At 40.2% G+C, this 22,040-nt stretch overlaps 1 long non-coding RNA gene across 1 annotated transcript; it reads left to right on the forward strand.

The window, feature by feature from the left end:
- Nucleotides 1-12,557: 12,557 nt before the first annotated feature.
- On the forward strand, nt 12,558-20,148 carry LOC104973102 (uncharacterized). The gene is made up of 2 exons (XR_809188.3): nt 12,558-12,893; nt 19,008-20,148. It is a non-coding gene; the product is annotated as an uncharacterized lncRNA (long non-coding RNA).
- Nucleotides 20,149-22,040: the final 1,892 nt, after the last annotated feature.

Raw genomic sequence — 22,040 nt, forward strand, 5'->3', positions numbered from 1 at the left:
GTGGAACACAGCTCCTGGCTTGAGAAACTATGGGTCCCCACCCAGGAGGAGTTGATGAAGAGTTTTATAACAACAGTCCCCAAGGATGGGATTGCTGACAAGCTTAGGGGGTGTGCAGGTCTCAGGTGGTTGGATCTTTTAATCCTGATGAGTTTCTCCTGTCTTCAGGTGGTTTCTTGGCTGCTCCTCCCTCTTGATTAGCAATCTGCCCTTTGGAACTCAGGGAAGGTCATGGAGGCCATGGAGTCTTGCTATGAGAAATGGAAGACAAAGAGGCCTCTACAGGGTCCCACTTGGTTTCAGATTGCATTTCCTCCTTCTACCAGACTCCATGCAGTCCTTTCTTTACAGCTTTGGTTGTAGAAGAACCATTCTGCTAGTCTTCAAGTCATTTGCAGCAAAAGTTCCTCTCTACGTAGTTGTAGGTCTGATGTGTTCTAGTGGGAAGTTAAGTTTGTGGTCTTCCTATTTCACCATCTTGATCCTGTCTCTGGGGTTTTTACATTGTTCATGAATTTAACTTTTTGCACATAAATGAAAAGCGAAAATGAAGTCACTCAGTCATGTCTGACTCTTTGTGACCCATGGACTGTAGTTGGCCAGGCTCCTCTGTCCATGGGATTTTCCAGGCAAGAATACTGGAGTGGGTTGCCATTTCTTCCTCCAGGGGATCTTCCTGACCCAGGGATCGAACCCAGGTCTCCCACATTTCAGGCAGACTCTTTACCATCTGAGCCACCAGATAATCCCTTCTGCACACAAGGAGTACATAAAAGAGCCTCTTGATGAAAGTGAAAGAGGAGAGTGAAAAGGTTGGCTTAAAGCTCAACATTCAGAAAACAAAGATCATGGCATCTGGTCCCATCACTTCATAGCAAATAGATGGAGAAACAGTGGAAACAGTGGCAGACTTTATTTTTGGGGGCTCCAAAATCACTGCAGATAGTGACCACAGCCATGAAATAAAAAGACGCTTACTCCTTGGAAGAAAAGTTATGACCAATCTAGACAGCATATTAAAAAGCAGAGACATTACTTTGCCAACAAAGGTCCATCTAGTCAAGGCTATGGTTTTTCCAGTGGTCATGTATGGATGTGAGAGATGGACCATAAAGAAAGCTTAGAAGTGAAGAATTGATGCTTTTGAACTGTGGTGTTGGAGAAGACTCTTAAGAGTCCCATGGACTACAAGGACGTCCAACCAGTCCATCCTAAAGGAAATCAGTCCTGACTGTTCATTAGAAGGACTGATGCTGAAGCTGAAACTCCAATACTTTGGCCACCTGATGCGAAGAGCTGACTCATTTGAAAAGACCCTGATGCTGGGAAAGATTGAGGGCAGGAGGAGAAGGGGATGACATAGGACAAAATGGTTGGATGGCATCACTGACTCAATGGACGTGAGTTTGAATAAACTCTGGGAGTTGGTGATGGACAGGGAGGCCTGGTGTGCTGCAGTCCATGGGGTTGCAAAGAGTCAGACACGACTGAGTGACTGAACTGATTGACTGACTGACTGAGTACATAAAACACTCATGGTTTTAGTATTTTATTCTGTATGTGTTCCGGGTCAATGTCAATTAATTGATTATTTCCTTCATGATGATTTGTGTTTTCTTGTTTCCTCTCATGCTTAGCGAGATCTTTGACTGGATGCCAGATACTGTGAATTTTACCTTGTTTGTTTACTTTGTATGGATATTTTTGTATTTCTATAAATGTTCTTGAACATTTTGCTGGGATACACATAAGCTATTTGGAATCATGTTGAACCTTTTGATTTGTTAGACAAGTACAGAGCAGTAAGTCTGAGTGTGAAAGTTGTTCAGTTGTGTCTGACTCTTTGTGACCCCATGCACTACACAGTCCATGGAATTCTCCAGGTCAGAATACTGGAGTGGGTAGCCTTTTCCTTCTCCAGGAGATCTTCCTAACCCAGGGATTGAACCCAGGTCTCCCACATTGCAGGAGGATTCTTTACCTTATAGGTAGTTCCTTATAGGAAGGTTCCACATTCTTTATAAGGTTCTTCCACATTCTATACACAGTTTCACATTCTTTACCTTATAGGTGGTTCTTGGCCACAAGGGAAGCCCAAGAATACTGGAGCCTATCCCTTCTCCAACGGATCTTCCTGACCCAGTAATCGAACTGGGATCTCCTGAATTGCAGGCGGATTCTTTACCAACTGAGCTATCAGTAGAGCCCAGTAACAATCTAGGGCTAATTATTTCCCTCTACTGAGGCAAAGCCTTCCTGAGCACTTGACCTAATGCCCATGAATTTTGACATTTTCCAGTCTGGCTAGTGGGAGTAAGTACTATTCCCCCTGGTCCTTATAGGTGGTTCTTTCCCAGCATCAGGTGATTCTCTCCCACACATGTGATCAAGAATACTCTGCTGAATACCTGAGGGGAACGCTTCACAGATTTCCAAGTTTCTGTCTTGAGGCAGCTGTCTCATGTCAGGTACTTTGTCTTACGAACTCATGTTTCCTCAATCTCTTCACTTCCTCAGTTCCATCTCTTCCTAAGTGCACTGTCCCTTTATTTTGCCTGAAAGTTTTCTCAAGACAGTAAGTTGAATATATCACAGGGCTCACCATGTTCCTGTCTTTCAAGATCAGTGTATTTTGTTGCAAAATGTTCGGTGTCTTGAAAATAATTTTTCCCAGCATTTTGTCCGTTTTTAAAATTGCTTAGGGTGGGAGGGTAGGTCAGATCCATGTTCAGTTCAGTTCAGTTCAGTCACTCAGTCATGTCCGACTCTTTGAGACCCCCATGAATTGCAGCATGCCAGGCCTCCCTGTCCATCACCAACTCCCAGAGTTCACCCAAACTCATGTCCATTGAGTTGGTGATGCCATCCAGCCATCGCATCTTCTGTCGTCCCCTTCTCCTCCTGCCCCCAATCCCTCCCAGCATCAGTCATTTCCAATGAGTCAACTCTTCGCATGAGGTGGCCAAAGTATTGGAGTTTCAGCTTCAACATCAGTCCTTTCAATGAACACCCAAGACTGATCTCCTTTAGGATAGACTGGTTGGACCTCCTTGCAGTCCAAGGGACTCTCAAGAGTCTTCTTCAACACCACAGTTCAAAAGCATCAATTCTTCAGCACTCACACTCAGCTTTCTTCACAGTCCAACTCTCACATCTACACATGACCACTGGGAAAACCATGGCCTTGACTAGACATACCTTTGTTGGCAAAGTAATGTCTCTGCTTTTTAATAAGCTATCTAGGTTGGTCATAACTTTCCTTCCAAGGAGTAAGCATCTTTTAATTTCATGGTTGCAATTACCATCTGCAGTGATTTTGGAGCCCCCCAAAATAAAGTCTGCCACTGTTTCCACTGTTTCCCCATCTAATTCCCATGAAGTGATGGGACCAGATGCCATGATCTTTGTTTTCTGAATGTTGAGCTTTAAGCCAATTTTTTCACTCTCCTCTTTCACTTTCATCAAGAGGATTTTGAGCTCCCCTTCACTTTCTGCCATAAGATCCATGTTATTTCAACTCAATTGGAAGATTATATTAGTCCTCTTAAAAATTATTTTGAAGCCAAATCTAAAGTATTTTTATATACAACTGGTTCCCTACAAATTTTTGGAGCTATGTGATCTGTTTTGGCTTTTCTACTGGGAAAATAGTTATGTCATAGTACAGCTGCACTGATGATGAATATCTGCAGTTAGTGATGCAAAAGCTAGAAAATGGATGGGTTGAGTACAAATTTCACAGGACACAAAGATACTTCATTGAGGCAAAAATTGGCATTTTGTTTTTATTGCTGTAGAATATTGGGAAAGAAAGAAAGAAATTCTTTATTTCTATAACATGAGAAGGTGTCCCTAACACGAGACTTTGAGGGTTTTGATGGTTAAAATGTATGTTAACGGGTTTTATATTAAATTTAACTCTTTAGCTATCTGAAATGTGAGAACAAAGCCATACTGTGCTCAATACTCAGACAATTTTTCTTTCATTTCTACAGAGAATTTAATGATAAAGCAATCATATCATGTGGTTATTAGAGCAAAATTAAATTTTCACAACTAACACTATGCCATCTTTATGGTTTGGGACATTTTTCTTTTACCTTGATAATTTCTTTCAGATAATTTTTAGCAGAAAGAGAAACTATGATAATGTCAAGAAATATTGACATAAAAATAATTAAATTTTCTGTTTTAGAACAAATTCAGGTGATTTGATTTTCCTAATTACGTATAAAAGAAAGAAGACACATAAATAAGAATCGAGGTAAATGCTGCCACTGTTGAGCTGAATTTTTGATGCAGATATACTGAGCTTAGAAAAGAAATTTGTATTTTTCTTGTATTTAAGTTTGGAAAGTAATTTCATATTATACATATTTAAAAATTGTTTTCTAAGCTAGTGTTGGTTTTTAAAATTCAATTTTGTTGGTTTCTGCCATTAGAAAATATTGTTATGCAATATGTTTCACTAAGATTTTCTGTGTACTCATGTATATGGGTATGTAATTCAGTCTATGTGTGTGTAAGGAAGTCTTTCAGTCTTTATCTTTAATTTCTTTACACTTGTATGCCTGTTTTGTGTAATGAAGATATTCCTTACTAATTCCAAAATTATGAAAAATATTATAATATACTTGCATCAGTATCTTTAGTGTTGTTTTCTAAATATTACTTTGATGTCTAGCCCACTGTACATTGGGGAGTGAGCTTTTGTGTGTGTTTGTGTGTATGCATGTGTGTGGTGTGTGGAGTGAACACTGGAACCTGTATTACTTTTTCTTGATATACAACACTTGTCTCATCGGATGTATTTTCCTTTTCTCAAGAAAATATGAGATTCTCTATCCTAACATATTTGATACTTTCATATTCCTGCTATTCCTAATCTGTCAAGGAGCAAATTATAAAATCAAAACAAACCAGTAGCAATATCTTGGTCTGTACCTTATAAACTCACTTTGACATGACAGAGGAAAAAAATCTTTGAAATATTTTTTAGAATCATACAGTGAGCAACTAGGCAAGGCATGAGGAAGTATAGATTTGCAGGAAAATGCAATCAATTGAGAGATTTTTTTCATCTAAGACCTGGTTTGCATTCCATTTTGCTAAATAAGATGTTGAAATTACTCTACATTTGTGCTCTGAAGGTTGATTTTCAGTTACTGAAGGTCTTATTTTGTGTCTGTCCATTCTGTGTACCTCTGTAAGCTCAGATACTCAAGTCTTCACAGTGACCCTAAGGGGAAGACATGTGCTGAATTATGAGCCATGAGAATGACATTTCCCTCTAGGTTTTCTCAAACTATCGCGTTTTCACTCTGCTTATAGATATGAAGGTCTGAAGCATAAATATGGCCTCCTTATGTTTGTGAAAAGTAAATTTAAAGCTGCCAAAGGTGCGACTTTTCTTCCTGAACTGAATGGAGAGATACTCTGCGATTTACTCACAGAAGTATGTCTAATTATAAGGATTGAGTGTTTAGACTGTCTTTGCTCAACCATTTAAACCAAGGAACTGATGTTTCCTGATGCTGATAAAGGATGGGAGTTTTGCTGATATAAAAATGTGGCATTCTGAGAAACTGGCACTTAATATTGGATAACATGCCCAAACCAGCTGTTAAAGATACATGTCTTCAGTGACACTTCCTCAGAATTATTTACTTTAACTTTGAGAATTTGACAACTTTCAAGATCACAATTAAAAATTAACCCTTCAGAAATAGCAGTTGAATAAGGTTTTGTTTAGGCTCCCTCTCCCTCACCATGTAATCTTTTCCACTATTTGGGATCAGGTTGCAGATTTTGATTTTTCCTGACTCTTTCAAATAAACATTCGCTGCTTTTGTATTTGTATCCATTCCTTTGTGGAGAAGGCGATGGCAACCCACTCCAGTACTCTTGCCTGGAAAATCCCATAAACAGAGGAGCCTGGTAGCCTGCAGTCCATGGGATCACTAGGAGTCGGACATGATTTAGCGACTTCACTTTCACTTTTCACTTTCATGCATTGGAGAATAAAATGGCAACCTACTCCAGTGTTCTTGCCTGGAGAATCCCAGGGACGGGGGAGCCTGGTGGGCTGCCGTCTATGGGGTCACACGGAGTTGGACACGACTGAAGCGACTTAACAACAGCAGCAGCACGGTGGAGTGAGCAGACATGGAGACACACACAGAGGAAAGGAAGGTCGTGACTGCAATCTCAGATGATGAGATTTATATCTTCAGAAGGGCACACAGGATGGGAAGAATTTAGGAGTAGAAAACCTGAGAAGAAACCATGAAGTCTAACTTAAAAAAAAGAAAGATGGGAAAAACACTCACAAGGTCAGTAATGCACCTTAGTGGAAGAGCTCTTCTGAGCGAGAAGAGGAGGCAGAGGAGACTACAACATGGACCAACAATTCCAGGCAATGAGGTGTGGCAATAGTATTTACACCAATTCACATAGCATTTGGTGCTCATGCGACATGATGGACCCTGTTTGATCCCTTGTGAAGGGCATTGATGGTCAGAAATGAGCAAGAGGAAGAAGTCATAAGATCAAGAATGGTCCTCAGAAGAGCTGGATGTTGGTGAGGGGAAGTAGGGATCAAGTACAGCTCTTTTCAGCACAAGTTCTTAACTCCAGGAAGAGAACAGACGCATTTACTTTGGAAGGAGGGAGCACATGAGCCTCCTCTCTGCCTCTCACCCCACTGCCCTCTCTGCCGCTTGTCCTTCTTTACCCTTCCCTCCTGGCCTTCATCTCTCTCTTGCTCTCTTCCTCAGTTCTTCCTTGTTACCTTCTCTCTCTCTCCTCACCTTTTCCCCTCTCTCTCCATTTCTCCTTTACTCTCCTTCTTCCTTCACCTTTCCTTCTCTTACCTACAGTCTTCTAGACTGATGTCCTCTAAGGTCACTTTTATTTTACAGGTATTAAAATAGATTGTGAGTTGTCGATTTTAAAATAGTCTAAAGTCTTGGAGCTCAGAATGGTAAGAGGTAGTAAAAATGGGTCCTGCACAGAAACAGAAGGTACAGCCTCACAGTGGACATAACTCCTTCTCTCTTGTATTCCCTTCAGGGAAATATGGGGACTCTGATCAACATGAAGCCCCTATTTCTGCTCTTCCTGCTGCTGAAGCCACTGCAGTTCATGAGGATATATGATGAATCTTTATCAGACGAACAACGAGAAAGATTAGAAACCTAGATGACTTATATGGTACAGGGCTTATGAGACCACTAGCCTAAGAAACATTCAAATCCCATGTCATTATTGATTCTGAAAGACCATAGTGATCCAGACCACTATAATGATGAAATGAGATGAAATGTGTTCACAATAGACTTTATTGTGTTAAAGAGCATTTCTTCCTCCAAGCATCATATGAGGACATTCAACAGATCTGTGACAACACATTTGTGCAATGTAGCAGTGGGATTAGGAAATGTCACAGGAGCTGGAATGTAATAGCCAGAGTGCATTGCATTTTAACAAGTGGGATCATGATGTCATTTTGTGAATACACTTCATCTTACAAGGAGTGATGGGTCTTTATCACTTGTCAATGGAGAAATGATGTTGGAGAAATTATTCCTGATTCTATAATTGATATTATTAAATTGTAAAGTGTCATCCACCAAGATAGTATCCTCTCCCTACAGTTCTAGAAGTATATTCTCTAAGATGTTAAAGCAAGAAGATAGAACACTATCCTTACTGATAGGATAAGTCAAACTTGAGAATGGAAATTTTGATCCCATTCACTTTCATCATTCACTGCCTGTCTTTTTTCTCCTTAGACCAGGCAAAGTGGGCTGGGTTAAAAGATAGTGCTCTGAGATGTGGTTTCAAACAGGTCACAGAGTTTAGCACATTTTGAATGTGATTTGAGGATGAATGCCTACAGGGGAAGGATAAACAGCACCAAGAGGAATTGGAAATGATTTCTGAGGTGTGCTCCAAAGTTGTATTCATGCGAATTGTGGTTCAATAGAAATAATGCAGTGCATTGACATAGTGAGGTGTCTCTGGTATGCTTATGTGGGGTTTCTAGGTTTGGACAGATCCTTCTCTGTGACACAATTTGAAACAAGAAGAATTGGGAAATGCCTGAGAAATTGTGAAATTCTTCCTCCTAGTGCTATATTTGTAGAATTTCCACTTGTTCTCTTCTTTCTATACAACACAATACTCATGGGAACAAGATAGTATAGATTCTAACAGGAGCCATGTCAACATAAATACCTAAATATTCAGAATAGCAAACTCCCCAAAGTATTCTTATTGTCCAGTGCTACTTTCATTGATTCCCACGTTTTTGTTTTAGCTTAGACATCGCTGTTTACACAACTACACACAATTCCTCACTTTCTGGCAAAGTCACATTTATTCACTATTTCTTCTCAGTTTCCTGTCACTGTGGCTTCATCTGAGAATATTTCACTTCCAAAAGAGGCTGGAGATCCAGTGTGAGAAAAGAAATCAATCTGTCCTGTTTCAGTAATAACTTCTTTCTCTTTGAAAAACTATTATCTTTTTATCATTATTCTCTATAACTTCCTGAAAATGGGATAAGACATAGTGAGGAGAGATGGAGTGCCTGTCTCTCTTGCATGTTTCATTACAATCCAATCTGCATGTGTCTTCCATTCCCTATCTCTATCTTCAGACTCAGAGCTAATGTCCTCATTTATCAGTAAAGACCAAGAGCCTAGGGCCCAAGGCTACCAGACCCCATTCAGTGACTAAGTAAAGGACACCAGAAAATCAAGCCTCTTGATACAAATTTTCATATGGAAACTCAAGACTTTTGATTGTAATGTCTAGTGAATGAGGACCCCACCACCCTATTGAGAATCACCATGACATCCTCTAAAAGTCAACCTTCTATACATCAGCTGAAGAAGTTCTCCACATAGTCTAGCTTAGGTATGTGCTGTGGACCATCTCATCTAGGCCATATTCACCTCAAAATCTTGAGGTTCTGCCACATACAACATTCTTCAACGTACAAGAAATATATTTTTGAGAATATGGTGTAGTAACTAGTTATAGTAGTAACTAGGCAAGTAATTATCAAAATATATCTCTTTTTCTCAAGATGAAAGATCAGATCCTTACACATTCTATAATTAGAGCCATGGAAGTAGAACAATGATTATTTACACAGATTGTTCCTTTTATCTATTATAACAGACTGTTCTTATTGCATAAGAAACCAGATCTTGGCCCTGACCTACTAGATTTTCTAAGATAGGTAAAAACAGTAATTTACAGCTTTATGCATATTAAGATTGCAATAGATTATTGTCCTCTGCCCATTAGCAGTCTCTCCTTAATAAAACCACACTAATAAAGTGAACATTATCCTTTCCTTAATTCCCATGACGATTTATTTTTTAGGTTAAGAACCCCTTGAGATAATGCACATTAATTTTACTTAACTGTGGTAAAGTTATTCCTGCTTTTGTGCTTGTTTATGTCCCTTGGCATAATGGCTTCAGGTTTCATCCTCACTGTAGCATAGGTAAGCATTTCCTTCCTTTTGAAGGCTGAATCATAAAACTAAGATCATGGCATCTGGTCCCATCACTTAATGGCAAATAGATGGGGAAACAGTGGAAACGGTGGCTGATTTTATTTTTCTGGGTTCCAAAATCACTGCAGATGGTGACTGCAGCCATGAAATTAAAAGACACTTACTCCTTGGAAGGAAAGTTATGACCAACCTAGACAGCATATTATAAAGCAGAGACATTACTTTGTTGTCAGGAAGCATTTAACAGGAGGCTTCCTGTGTGCTGTTTTGAATCTGTCATGAATCCTCTGTCCCTTATTAATTCCTGAATATTCAGGAATTAAGAGGAGTTGGCAAACCACTCCTGGGGCTTAGGAATGCATGCATTTCCTTCTTTAGTTTTTCCATACAGTGATAAATAACTATTTACGACCCTCTTCCTTTTTATGAACCATATGGTAAAAGTGATCATTTACAATTTTCTCTCTTTGATATGGATTGCCTTATGATAATTTGTAAGTCTGGACTTTTGATTTTTATCTCTGCTGAAAATAGCTACCTTGTAAGACAGTATATATACCCACACTGTGTTGAATAAAACACCTTTGCTCCATCAGAGCTTGGGTCCCCGCGTCTTTCTTTCTATTTTTCTCTCTCTCTCAGGCTAATTCTTTGGAGCACAGAAGCCCACTGAGCTCACTTTCTTGCCTGGGCTTCTAAGACCCTCTTGAGAAGGCACACTGCGCCTTGACCCCCTCGAGAGGGCGTCTGGTGCCTCTATGTAGCAGTGCAAGCCCTGTGTCAAAGGGCTTTATTGGTTTTCTATGTAAACCAAGGAATATCAGCCTCTTTCTCTCTCTTTTACTTTCTTATTGTTGACTCAACCACCAGTTTCTGGTCCATTAAAGGACCTCAACACTTTGTCAACAAAGGTCCGTCTAATCAAGGCTATGGTTTTTCCAGTAGTCATGTATGGATTTGAGAGTTGGACTATAAAGAAAACTGAGCACCAAAGAATTGATGCTTTTGAACTGTGGTGTTGGAGAAGACTCTTGAGAGACCCTTGGACTGCAAGGAGATCCAACCAGTCCATCCTAAAGGAGATCAGTCCTGGGTGTTCATTGGAAGGACTGAAGCTGAAACTCCAATACTTTGGCCACGTGATGCGAAGAGCTGACTCATTTGAGAAGACCCTGATGCTTGGAAAGATTGAGGGCAGGAGGAGAAGGGGATGATAGAGGATGAAATGGTTGGATGGCATCACCAACTCAATGGACATGGGTTTGGGTGAACTCCGGGAGTTGGTGATAGACAGGGAGGCTGGCATGCTGCGGTTCATGGGGTCACAAAGAGTTGGACACAACTGAGCGACTGAACTGAACTGAACTGAATATTTGATTAAATGTATATGTCACATGTTGTTTACTCATCCTTCCACTGATGAACACGTCAATTATTTGTTTATTGTGAATAGTGCTGCTTTGAACATGCATGTACAAATATCTGTTCGTGGTCTCGCTTTCAATTCTTCTGGTTATATACCAAGAAGTGAAATTTTAAATTAAATTTCTTTCAATTTAGAACCACTAACAGAACCACTGACGGTAACTGCCCACCCTGGCCCAGCATCATAGTAACCACTGCAGGAGTTATCTTAAACTAGAGGGTCTAGTAAGGAATGCGAAACCAACAAGCTACCATCAACCAGAAGAATTCAGGAAAAATCAAAAGGAGAGAGGAGATTCCTGTCCATAAGGCCCAGCAACCTCCCAGAATCCTTCTTGCTGGACTCCATCTTGACTGACACATGTTCCACCAGGAAGGATCCAAAGGTAAACCCAATTACCATAAAGCCCAACACTGTAATCCCATGGCAGAACATTTCTCCTGGGTTTCCTTACCCTACTACTCTCCATCCAGGCCCCTATTCCCAATAAAGTCTCTTGCTTTGACAGCACATGTGTCTCCTTGGACAATTCATTTCTACTTTGTCTCTGTCCATTCGGTGCATCTCTGTAAGCTCAGATACTCAGGTCATTACAGTGACCCTAAGGGGAAGACATGATTTGAGCTGAGCAACAACTGTGTTTCAGTGGAGCCATTGACCCTCTGGGACTTCCAAGTGGCACTGATGGTAAAGAATCCACCTGCCAATTTAGGAGACCTAAGAGACACAGGTTCAATCCCTGGGTTGGCATAATGCTCTGGAGTAAGAAATGGCAACCAATTTCGGTATTTGTGCCTGGAAAATTCCACAGATAGAGGAGCCTGGCAGGCTACAGTCCATGCAGCTGCAAAGAGTCGGACATGACTGAGCACACACACACACACACACACACACACACACATTAACCCTCTAATGACCCGTAAGGATCACATTGTTCTCCAGGTTTTCTCATTTTGACCCCATTCTTAGCTTGGTTATGGGTATGAAGGCCTGAAACATAAATATTGCTTCCATATGTTTGTAAAAGCATAAATTTAAATATGCCTAAGGTGAGATTTTTTCCCCCCTGAATTTAATGGAGAGATACTTTGGGATTTACTCACAAAGGTAAGTCTAATTCTAAAGACTGGGTGTTTAGAGTCTCTCTTTGTGCAACCATTCAAGCTAAGGAACTGACATTTCCTGATGCTGATAAAGGGTAGGAGTTCACGGATATGAAAATGTGGCGTTCTGAGAAATTGGCACTTAATATTGGATAACACGCCCAAATCAGCTCTTAAAGACACATTTCTTCAAAGACACATCCTCAGATTTATTTATTTTAACTTTGAGAAACTGACAACTTTCAAGATCACAATAAGAAATAAACTGCTCAGAAACAGCAGTTGAATAAGGTTATGTTTGGGGCTCCCCTTCCCTCACTATGTAATCTTTATTTCAAATATTACTTAGGACCACGTTGTACATATCTTCTGTGTTTTGATTTTCCCCCGCCTTTTCAAATGGACATTTGCTACTTTTGTATTTGGTGTCTGTTCCTTTGTTTGTATTACAAGGGAGCAGCCTTTTGTCAGCAATTGCAGTTCTGCTGGTGTTTTACCTGTGTGGTTTTGCCTTCTCTTCTCAGAAAAAAGCATGAACTTCAGGTGGACCAAAAAGGGGAACTCACATTCCTGGATTTATTCACGTGACAAAGACGAGCCCGATCAGAAAGGTTATTTTCTATGTTGAATGAATGTGAGAGAGGATGGCACATCTTTCAGTGACCCTACATAGTGTTATAAAGGTGGTAATGATTTACCCTGCCATTCTGTGGAGAGGCCCTGCCTGCACACGAACTTAGCATAGAAAGCAGAGTGGAGTGAGAGAGAAAACAAGAGTCTAGTGAAGGACTGGATTTCTTCATCCTGCTGTGTGTCCTGGACGTCTGTCTCTGTGAGTTGGTACAGGTCCTCTTGGGTTTAAGTTAATTTTTTGCGCTCCTGCCCCTGGTCTGGCTAAAACCAGACATCCCCCTTGCTGTAATATTATGAATATTCTGCATCTGTAAAATTTCATTGATTAATATATTTGTATAGTCTTGAAAATAATCCATTCTAAGAATCTATAATTCAATGAATATAGAACACTGATCATCTCAAATATTAGCTCTTACAGTTACAATTGTAGTGGTGTTCTTGTTGTGTCCATGAATACATCCATGGCAACTTAAATTTCCCTTAAATTCTTGGACATTTATGTTTTTGAAGTTGAAATTTTTGTTCCTATGCAGTAAAACTTGCTGTCCATATTGCCATCTAACATATGGTACATAGAATTCAAGCTATTGAAATTGGGGGAAAAGTATCAGATTAAAAAAAAAATTTATTACACTTGCCAAAGTTTTCACTGTAACCAGAAATATAGGATTGTTCCCCTTGTCACACTCTCAGCAGCAATGAATTTGGAAACTGTAATAATTATTACCAGTTTGAAAGATACAAATTTCACTTTTATTCTGTGGTTGGGACTATAAAATTATTATATGATTATTGTCCATTGATGCTTCATATTAAGCTGTATTTACAAATCCTGCTTTTCTTCTTTAAAGAGATTTACACTGAAAACACTTAATGATCCCTCAGAGATATATATTCATGTACCTAAGGAGCCTTTGACTAGTCTCAGTTATTTTAAATTGTAAATAGAGAGTTCTGACCTGGGAGTCAGGACCCACACTTTAGGAGAAAATGCTCTAGACAGACAGCCCCTCTCAGGCCCCTCCCATCCTATACTCTAAGCTGCTTTAACACTCCCAAACAAGTTTAAAAGTAAAGAGGAAAGCCTTGTGAATTTGTTTAAAGCACAAATTTCTGGGTCCATTCACAACAAAATGCTTTTTCACTCTCCTCATTCAACCTCATCAAAGAAGCTCTTTAGTTCCCCTACGCTTTCTGCCATTAGAGTGGTATCATCTGCATATCTGAGATTGTTGATATTTCTCCCTGCAATCTTGATTCCAGCTTGGGTTTCTCTAGCTCATCATTTCACATTATGTACTCTGCATAGAAGTTAAATAAACAGGGTGATAATATACACCCTGGAGATACTCCTTTCCCAATTTTGAACCAGTCCATTCATTGTTCTATGTCTGCTTCTAACTGTTGCTTCTGACCTGCATACAGGTTTCTCAGGAGGCAGGTAAGGTAGTCTTGTATTCCCATCTCTTTAAGAATTTTCCACAGTTTGTTGTGATTTCACAGTCAAAGGCCTGAGCGTAGTCAAAGAAGCAAAAGCAGATGTTTTTCTGGAATTCCCTTGCTTTCTCTATGATCCAATGAATGTTGGCAATTTGATCTCTGGTTCCTTTGCGTCTTCTAAACTCAGCTTGTACGTATGATAAATTCTCGGTTCATGAACTCTGAAGCCTAGCTTGAAGGATTTTGAGCATTACCTTGCTAGCATGAGAAATGAGCACAATTTGAACATTTTTCAATGTTAAAACTGAAAATTTTTAAATTTAAAAATTAAATTTACTATTTAAAAATAACAACAAAAAAAGCTAGTTTGAACATTGTTTGACATTTACCTTCATTTGTTTGGAATGAAAACTAATCTTTTCCAGTCCTGTGAATCATTCAGAAAAAGAATTATCATACACATAAGTGAAAGTGTTAGTTGCTCAGTCTTGTCTGACTCTTTGTGACCCCATGGACTGTAGACTGCCAGGCTGTGTTTCCATGGAATTCTCCAGGCAAAGATTCTGAAGTGGGTAGGCATTCCCTTCTCCGGGGATTTTCCCAATCCAGGGATTGAATTGGGTCTCCTGTTTTGCAGGCAGATTCTTTACCATCTGAGCCACATGGGAAGCCCTGTTAAATACATAAGCTAACTTTTTAAAATTAATTTATTTTTTAATTGAAAGATAATTGCTTTATAGAATCTTGTTGCTTTCTGCCAAATATCAACATGAATCAGCCATAGGTATACTTTTGTCCCCCTCCCTCTTGAACCTCACTCTCATCTCCCTCCCCATCCCACCTGTCTAGGTTGTTACAGAGCATAAGGTAAAATTTTAATTTAGAGATGAGTGAATGAACTTTATTCTCCAAAAAATCAGTACTGAAATTACATATAAACCATGTGAAAAAAAAAAATCACCACCTCTTATACTTCAATATAAATTCCAGATGGATGAAAGGCTTAAACTTTCTGAAAATCCATAAAGACATAAGATAGCGTTTAAGTGAAAACGCATATACTTGGGGGTGAGTGAAGATTTTAAGAAGCCTGAAACCACAGCATGAATTCATAAACAAAGGATGAAGAGGTTAGAGGATATACAAAATGAAGGGCTGTCCTGGCCCTGGTGCTACAGGAGCCTCAACTCTGCTGCCCATGCTCACCCTGTCCTGCTCTTTCCAGCCCAAGAGGCACAGAGACCACAAATACTGATATCCATCTCCACCTTGGTCAGGGTCTCTGGGTTATTTTCAGTATTAGAAAATAACTTGAATTGCCCCATTCGAAGACTTCTTTTCTACCAAGAACACAGTGGAGTAAATAAACAAAAAAACAGAAAACTGTTCTGCAGCAGCACAGCTAGGCTTTGAGGAAAATGGATCTTTTTTTATAGATCTCTAGGCAATGGCACCCCACTCCAGTACTCTTGCCTGGAAAATCCCATGGACAGAGGAGCCTGGTGGGCTGCAGTCCATGGTGTCGCTAAGAGTCAGACACGACTGAGCGACTTCACTTTCACTTTTCACTTTCATGCCTTGGAGAAGGAAATGGCAACCCACTCCAGTGTTCTTGCCTGGAGAATCCCAGGGATGGGGGAGCTTGGTGGGCTGCTATCTATGGGGTCGCACAGAGTTGGACACGACTGAAGCGACTTAGCAGCAGCAGCAGTGACTCAGAGACAAGTTTAGTACTGGCCACTTCAGTGGTCTGTGTGTTTCTGGTAGTCTCTTCTCCTAGAGTTACAAAGTCAACCTAGGGAAGGAGGTACATTCTAGCCTCAGGTGGGGAAGCGAGACTGAAGGAAGTCATACAATAGCACTGAGGAACAGAGATGTGAAAATCAGACTGACTTGTGAAAAAGGCTTGAACCAAGATTCTGCCAGACCTAAAGTAAAATTTGAAGCAATGTCCCTTCACAAAGAGATACTGTTTACTATCAAAACAAAAACAAAGCTATAAGAATATCTTTATCATAAGCTTGTTTGGATGATGATGTTTGTTTAGTGCTGAACTCAGGGCTTGGCGTATACTTGCCTATGATCTTAGGCATTGTTATTTATGATTTTTATTTTTACTTTAAGGCAACCACAAGAATGTACTTAATTCAGCCATTCAACTTTGCTCTTCTCTTTTCCTGTTTCAAGCTCTGCCACTCTTACGGGAGGTCAGTATTCCCAGTATCAGGATATCTGCAGCCCCGTCCTTAACATATCCACTCTCTGAAGCTTTGACCATACAAAGAATAAATGAGGCAAAAGACCATGGGCCAAGATAGGCCAAGAAGCCTGCTCTCTAGTGTACCTGAGGTATTTGCCTTCCCCTGGGAAGAAAGCCTCCTTGAAGAATTATTGCTCAACAGTCAGATCTGGACAGGGATTAAAAAGTGATCAATAGACCCAAGAATCCTCTATAAATGATACCACTTTCCACTCAATAGTAGACTGTGCCCTGATGTCTAGCACTTGGGCCTATTTTCTGGGCCACAGGTCACAACTGTGACCTGGACTGCAGTAAGCCAGGTCTCCCTGTCCCTTACCATCTCCTGGAGTTTGCCCAAGTTCATGTTCATTGTGTTGATGATGCCATCCACCCATCTCATCCTCTGACACCCTCTTCTCCTGCTCTCACTCTTTTCTAGCATCAGGGACTTTTCCAATGAGTCATCTGTTCACGTCAGATGACCAAAATACTGGAGCTTCAGCTTCAGCATCAGTCCTTCCAGTGAATATTCAGGGTAGATCTCCCTTAAGATTGACTGCTTTGATCTCCTTGCTGTCCAAGGGACTTGCAGGAGTCTTTGCCAGCACCACAATTTGAAGGCATCAACTCTTTGGCATTTTGCCTTCTTTACAGTCCAACTCTCACAACCGTACATGACTACTGGAAAGACCATAGCCTTGACTATATGGACCTTTGTCAGCAGAGTAATGTCTCAGCTTTTGTCTCTAGGTTTGTCATCACTTTCCTGCCAAGAAGCAACTGTGTTCTGATTTCATGGCTGCAGTCACTGTCTGCAGTGATTTTGGAGTCCAAGAAGAGGAAATGTATCAGCTTCCACATTTCCCCTTCTATTTGGCATACAGTAATGGGGCCAGGTGCCATGATCTTAGTCTTTTGTTCTAATATTTAGTCTTAAGCTGGCTCTTTCACTCTCCTCCTTCACCCTCATCAAGAGGCTCTTTAGTTCCTCTTCACTTTCTGCCATTAGAGTGGTATCATCTGCATATCTGAGATTGTTGATATTTCTCCCGCCTGTCTTGATTTCAGCTTGTAACTCATTCAACCTGGCATTTCTCATGATGCGCTCAGTGTATAGGTTAAACAAACAGAGTGACAGAAGACAGCCCTGTCTTACTCCTTTCTCGATCTTGAACCAATCAGTTGTGCCATACAGGGTTCTAACTGTTGCTTCTTGACCCCCATACAGGTTTCTCAGGAGACAGGTAAGATGGTTCCCTTAAGGAATGTTTTTCTTAAAGTCCCTTAACATATTTAGCATGAAGCGTTATAAAGATGTGCCTCAGAAGTAGGTGCTATATTAAATATTTCCATTTCTTTTTAAGTAGGAGAATTCTTGAAATAATATAAGGAACTACCCAGTTTCCCATATTTGTGTGGTAAAGACACTTGTTTATGTATATGACAGGTATTGGGGAAATATTAGTGCAGCCTCCAGTGGGGTGAATAGACATGGAGATGCACACATATGGAAGGAAAGTTGTGACTGTGAAGTCTGATGATGAGGGTACCATGATGGCAGATAGGCACACAGGATGGGAAGAATTTAGAGACAGGAAAACCTGAGAAGGAAACATGAAGTCTTCCTTAAAGAAAAGATTAAAAAAAGACTCACAAGGTCAGTAATGTACCTTAGTGAAAGAGTTCTTCTGAGTGGGGAGAGGTGGCCTAGGAGACTGTAATATGGACCCACAATTCCAGGCAATGAGGTGATGGTAATAGTATTTAGACCAATCCACACACATTTGGTGCTCATTTGACATGATGGATCTTGCTTGATCCCTTGTGCAAGGATACTGATGGTCAGAAATGAGCAAGAGGAGAAAGTCAGAAGATGAAGAATGAAGTGAAGTGAAATCACTCAGTAGTGTCCAACTCTTGTGACCCCATGGACTGTAGTCCATCAGGCTCCTCTGTCCATGGGATTCTCTAGGCAAGAATACTGGAGTGGGTTGCCATTTCCTTCTCCAGGGAATCTTCCTGATCCAGGAATCAAACCTGAGTATCCTGCATTGCAGGCAGATTCTTTACTGACTGAACTATGAGGGAAGCCCAAGATGAACAATGGTCCTCAGAAAAGCAAGATGTTGGTGAGGGGGAAAAGGGGATCATGTACAGCTCTTTAGAGCAAGTTCTTAACTCCAGGAAGAGAACAGATACATTTACTTCAGAAGGAGGGAGCGCATGAGCTTCTTCTCTGCCACCTGCCTCAGTGCCCTCTCGACCTCTTGTCCTCTTTCCCTTCCTTCCTTCATCTCTCTCTTGCTCTCTTCCTCAGTTCTTCCTTGTTTCCTTCTCTCTCTCTCTCTCTCTTCACTGTTGTCTCTCTCTGCCTTTCTCCTTTTCTCTCCATTTTCCTTCACCTTTCCCTCTCTTACCCTCAGTCTTCTAGATTGAGTATAGCTCTCCTAAGGTCACCTTGGAGTAAATATTTTACAGGTATTGAAATAGATCCTGAGTTGTCAATTTTTAAATGGTCCAAAGTCTTAGAGCTCAGAACAGCAAAAGGTGGTAGAAATGGGCCTGCATAGGACCAGAAGGCACAGCCTCACGGTAGATATAACTCCTTCTCTCTTATATTCCCTTCAGGGAAACATGGGGACTCTGATCAACGTGCAGCCCCTGTTTCTGCTCTTCCTGCTGCTGAAGCCACTGCAGTTTGTGAGGATAAATGATTCATATTTATCAGATGAACGACGAGAAGAATTAGAAGACTATATAGATGACTTACATGCTACAGGGCCTACCAAACCACCTACCAAGGAAGCATTCAAAACCCATGTTATTATTGATTCTGAAATGCCGTTGACTGACGAAGATTATTGCAATCTAGAAATGAAGAGGAAACGTGTTCACAATAGGCTTTATTGTGCTAAAGAGCATTTCTTCCTCCAAGCATCATATGAGGACATTGAAGAGATGTGTTATAACATATTTGTGAAATGTACAAATGGGATTAGGAAATGTCACAGGAGCCGGCAAATAATATCAGGAGTGCATTGTGTTTTAACAAGTGGGATCATGATGCCATTTTGTGAATACACATCATCTTTCAAGGAGGGATGGGTCTTTATCACTTGTCAATGGGAAGATGATATTGGAGAAATTATCCCTGTGTCTGTAATTGATATTTTGGCCATATAAAGAATCATCCACCAGGAAAATCTCTTTCCCTCCACCCCTCTAGAAGTATATTCTCTAAGATGTTAAGTCAAGAAGATAGAATCCTATCCTTACTGATCCTTACAAGTCAAACTTGAGAATGGAAAATTTGATCCCATTCACTTTCATCGTTCACTGCCTGCCCTTTTTCTCCTAACACCAGGCAAAGGAAAGGTGGGCTGGATTAAGAGATAGTGCTCTGAGACATGGATTCAAACAGGTCACAGAATTTAGCACACTTTGAATTTTTTATGTTGATGAATGCCTGCAGGGAAAGGATGACCAGCACCAAGAGGAATAGGAAATGTTTCCTGATAAATGAAAGTGAAAGCCCCTCAGTCGTGTCCAACTCTTCATGACCCCATGGACTATACAGTCCGTGGAATTCTCCAGAATACTGGAGTGGGTAGCCTTTCCCTTCTCCAAGGGATCTTTCCAACCCAGGGATTGAACCCAGGTCTCTCACATTGCAGGCAGATTCTTTACCAGCTGAGCCACAACGGAAGCTCCAAAGTTGTATTCATGTGAATTTCTGGTTCAGTAGAAATAATAAAGCGCATTGATGTAGCTAGGGGTCTCTGGAATGCTTATGTGGGGTTTTTGGGTTTGACTGACCTTCCTCTGTGACACAACTTGAAACAAAAAGAATTGAAGGGACTTTCATGGTAGTCCAGTGGCTAAGATTCTAGGCTCCCAATACAGGGACCTGGGTTCCAGTTCTGGTGTTGGAACTCGATCCCACATGCTTAATCCAAGAGTTTACATGCCGAAAATGTAAACATGCTGCAAGCTCCATCTAAAAATTTGGATGCCACAAAGAAGATCAAGACCTCAAATGCTACAACAAAAACCTGGCACATTAAGTAAATAAATAATTTGTTCTAAAGAAGAGTTGGGAACCACCTGTGACATTGTGAAATTCACATTCCTAGTTGGTATATTTGTAGAATTTTCACTTGTTCTCTTCTTTCCATGCAATACAATACTCATGGGGACAGGAAGATATAGATATAACAAGAACCATCTTAGCATAAATACCTAATATTCAGAATAGCAAGCTCCCCAAAGTAATTTTCAGCTGTCCAGTGCTGCTTTTGTGAATTCCCACATCTTGGTTTCTTTTCTTTTCACTATTTATTAGATTATAGTTGATTTACTATATAAATGTTAGTTGCTTTCAGGTGTACAGAAAAGTAAATCTGTTACGCTTATACATAATATCCACTCCTTTTAAGATTCTTTTTGCATATAGGTCATTATAGAGTATTGAGTAGAGTTCCTTGTGTTACACAGTAGGTCCTTATTAGTTATCTACTTTTTATAGCAATGTGTATATGTCAATCCCAATCTTCTAATTTGTCCCTCCCACATCTTTGTTTTAGCTTAGCCATCACTGTTTATACAAATCCAAACTTTCTGGCATAGTCACATTCATTCACCATTTCTTTTTCTCACCTTGCTGTAGCTGTGGCTTCATCTGAGAAAATTCCACTTCTGAAAGTGGCTGGAGATCCAGGATGAGAAAAGAAATCTGTCTGTCCAGTTTTGGTAACAACTTCTCCCTCCCTTTGTAAAATTCCTTGATATTCTTTGATCATTATTCCCTATAACTTACTGAAAATGGAATAAAAAGGAGTGGGGAGAGATGGGAGGGAGAGTGCCTATCATTCTTACACATTTCATTGCAATCCAATCTGCACATGTCATCCATCCGCATCTCCACAGGGACATCCATGGGACATGCCAATCTCCATGTCCCATTCCCTATCCTTGTCTTTAGACTCAGAGCTAGGTCCTCATTTATCAACAAGGGCCTAGGGTTCAGTGTTGCCAGACCCCAATTCTGTGACTAAGGAAATCAAGCCTCTAGATAGCACTTTTACATGGAAACTCATAACTTTTCATTGTAATTTCTGAGTGAATGAGGATTCCATCAAACATTTGAGGTCACCATGATACCTTCCAAAACCACTTTTCTGGACATCAGCTGAAGAAATTCTCCACATAGGCTATCTTGGATATGTGCCCTGGACCATCTCATTTGCTTCATGTTCATCTCAAGTATCTTGGGGTTCTACAACATACAATAAATATATTTATTTTTTATGTAATCCTCATAATGTATTTCTTTTTCTCCAGGTAAATTATCAGATCATTACACATTCTGTAATTAAAGCCATGGAAATAAAACAATGATTATTTACACAGATTGTTCCTCTTATCTAATATTACATAAAAATCTAGATCTTGACTCCTACCCACTAGATTCCCTAAGATAATGCAGTTCGTGAGGATAGTTGGTGAATGTTTATCAGATGAATACATTTACTTTCTGCTGTGTCTTTATACTAAACTTTTGAATAAGAAGAGGAATGAATGTGGATTGCTTCATGACATATTAACATGCTTTATTAATAATATAATTAAGATTAGGTAAAATCATAATTTTCAGCTTTATGC

This window comes from Bos taurus, chromosome 10, assembly GCF_002263795.3.
Source record: "Bos taurus isolate L1 Dominette 01449 registration number 42190680 breed Hereford chromosome 10, ARS-UCD2.0, whole genome shotgun sequence".
Taxonomy (NCBI): domain Eukaryota; kingdom Metazoa; phylum Chordata; class Mammalia; order Artiodactyla; family Bovidae; genus Bos; species Bos taurus.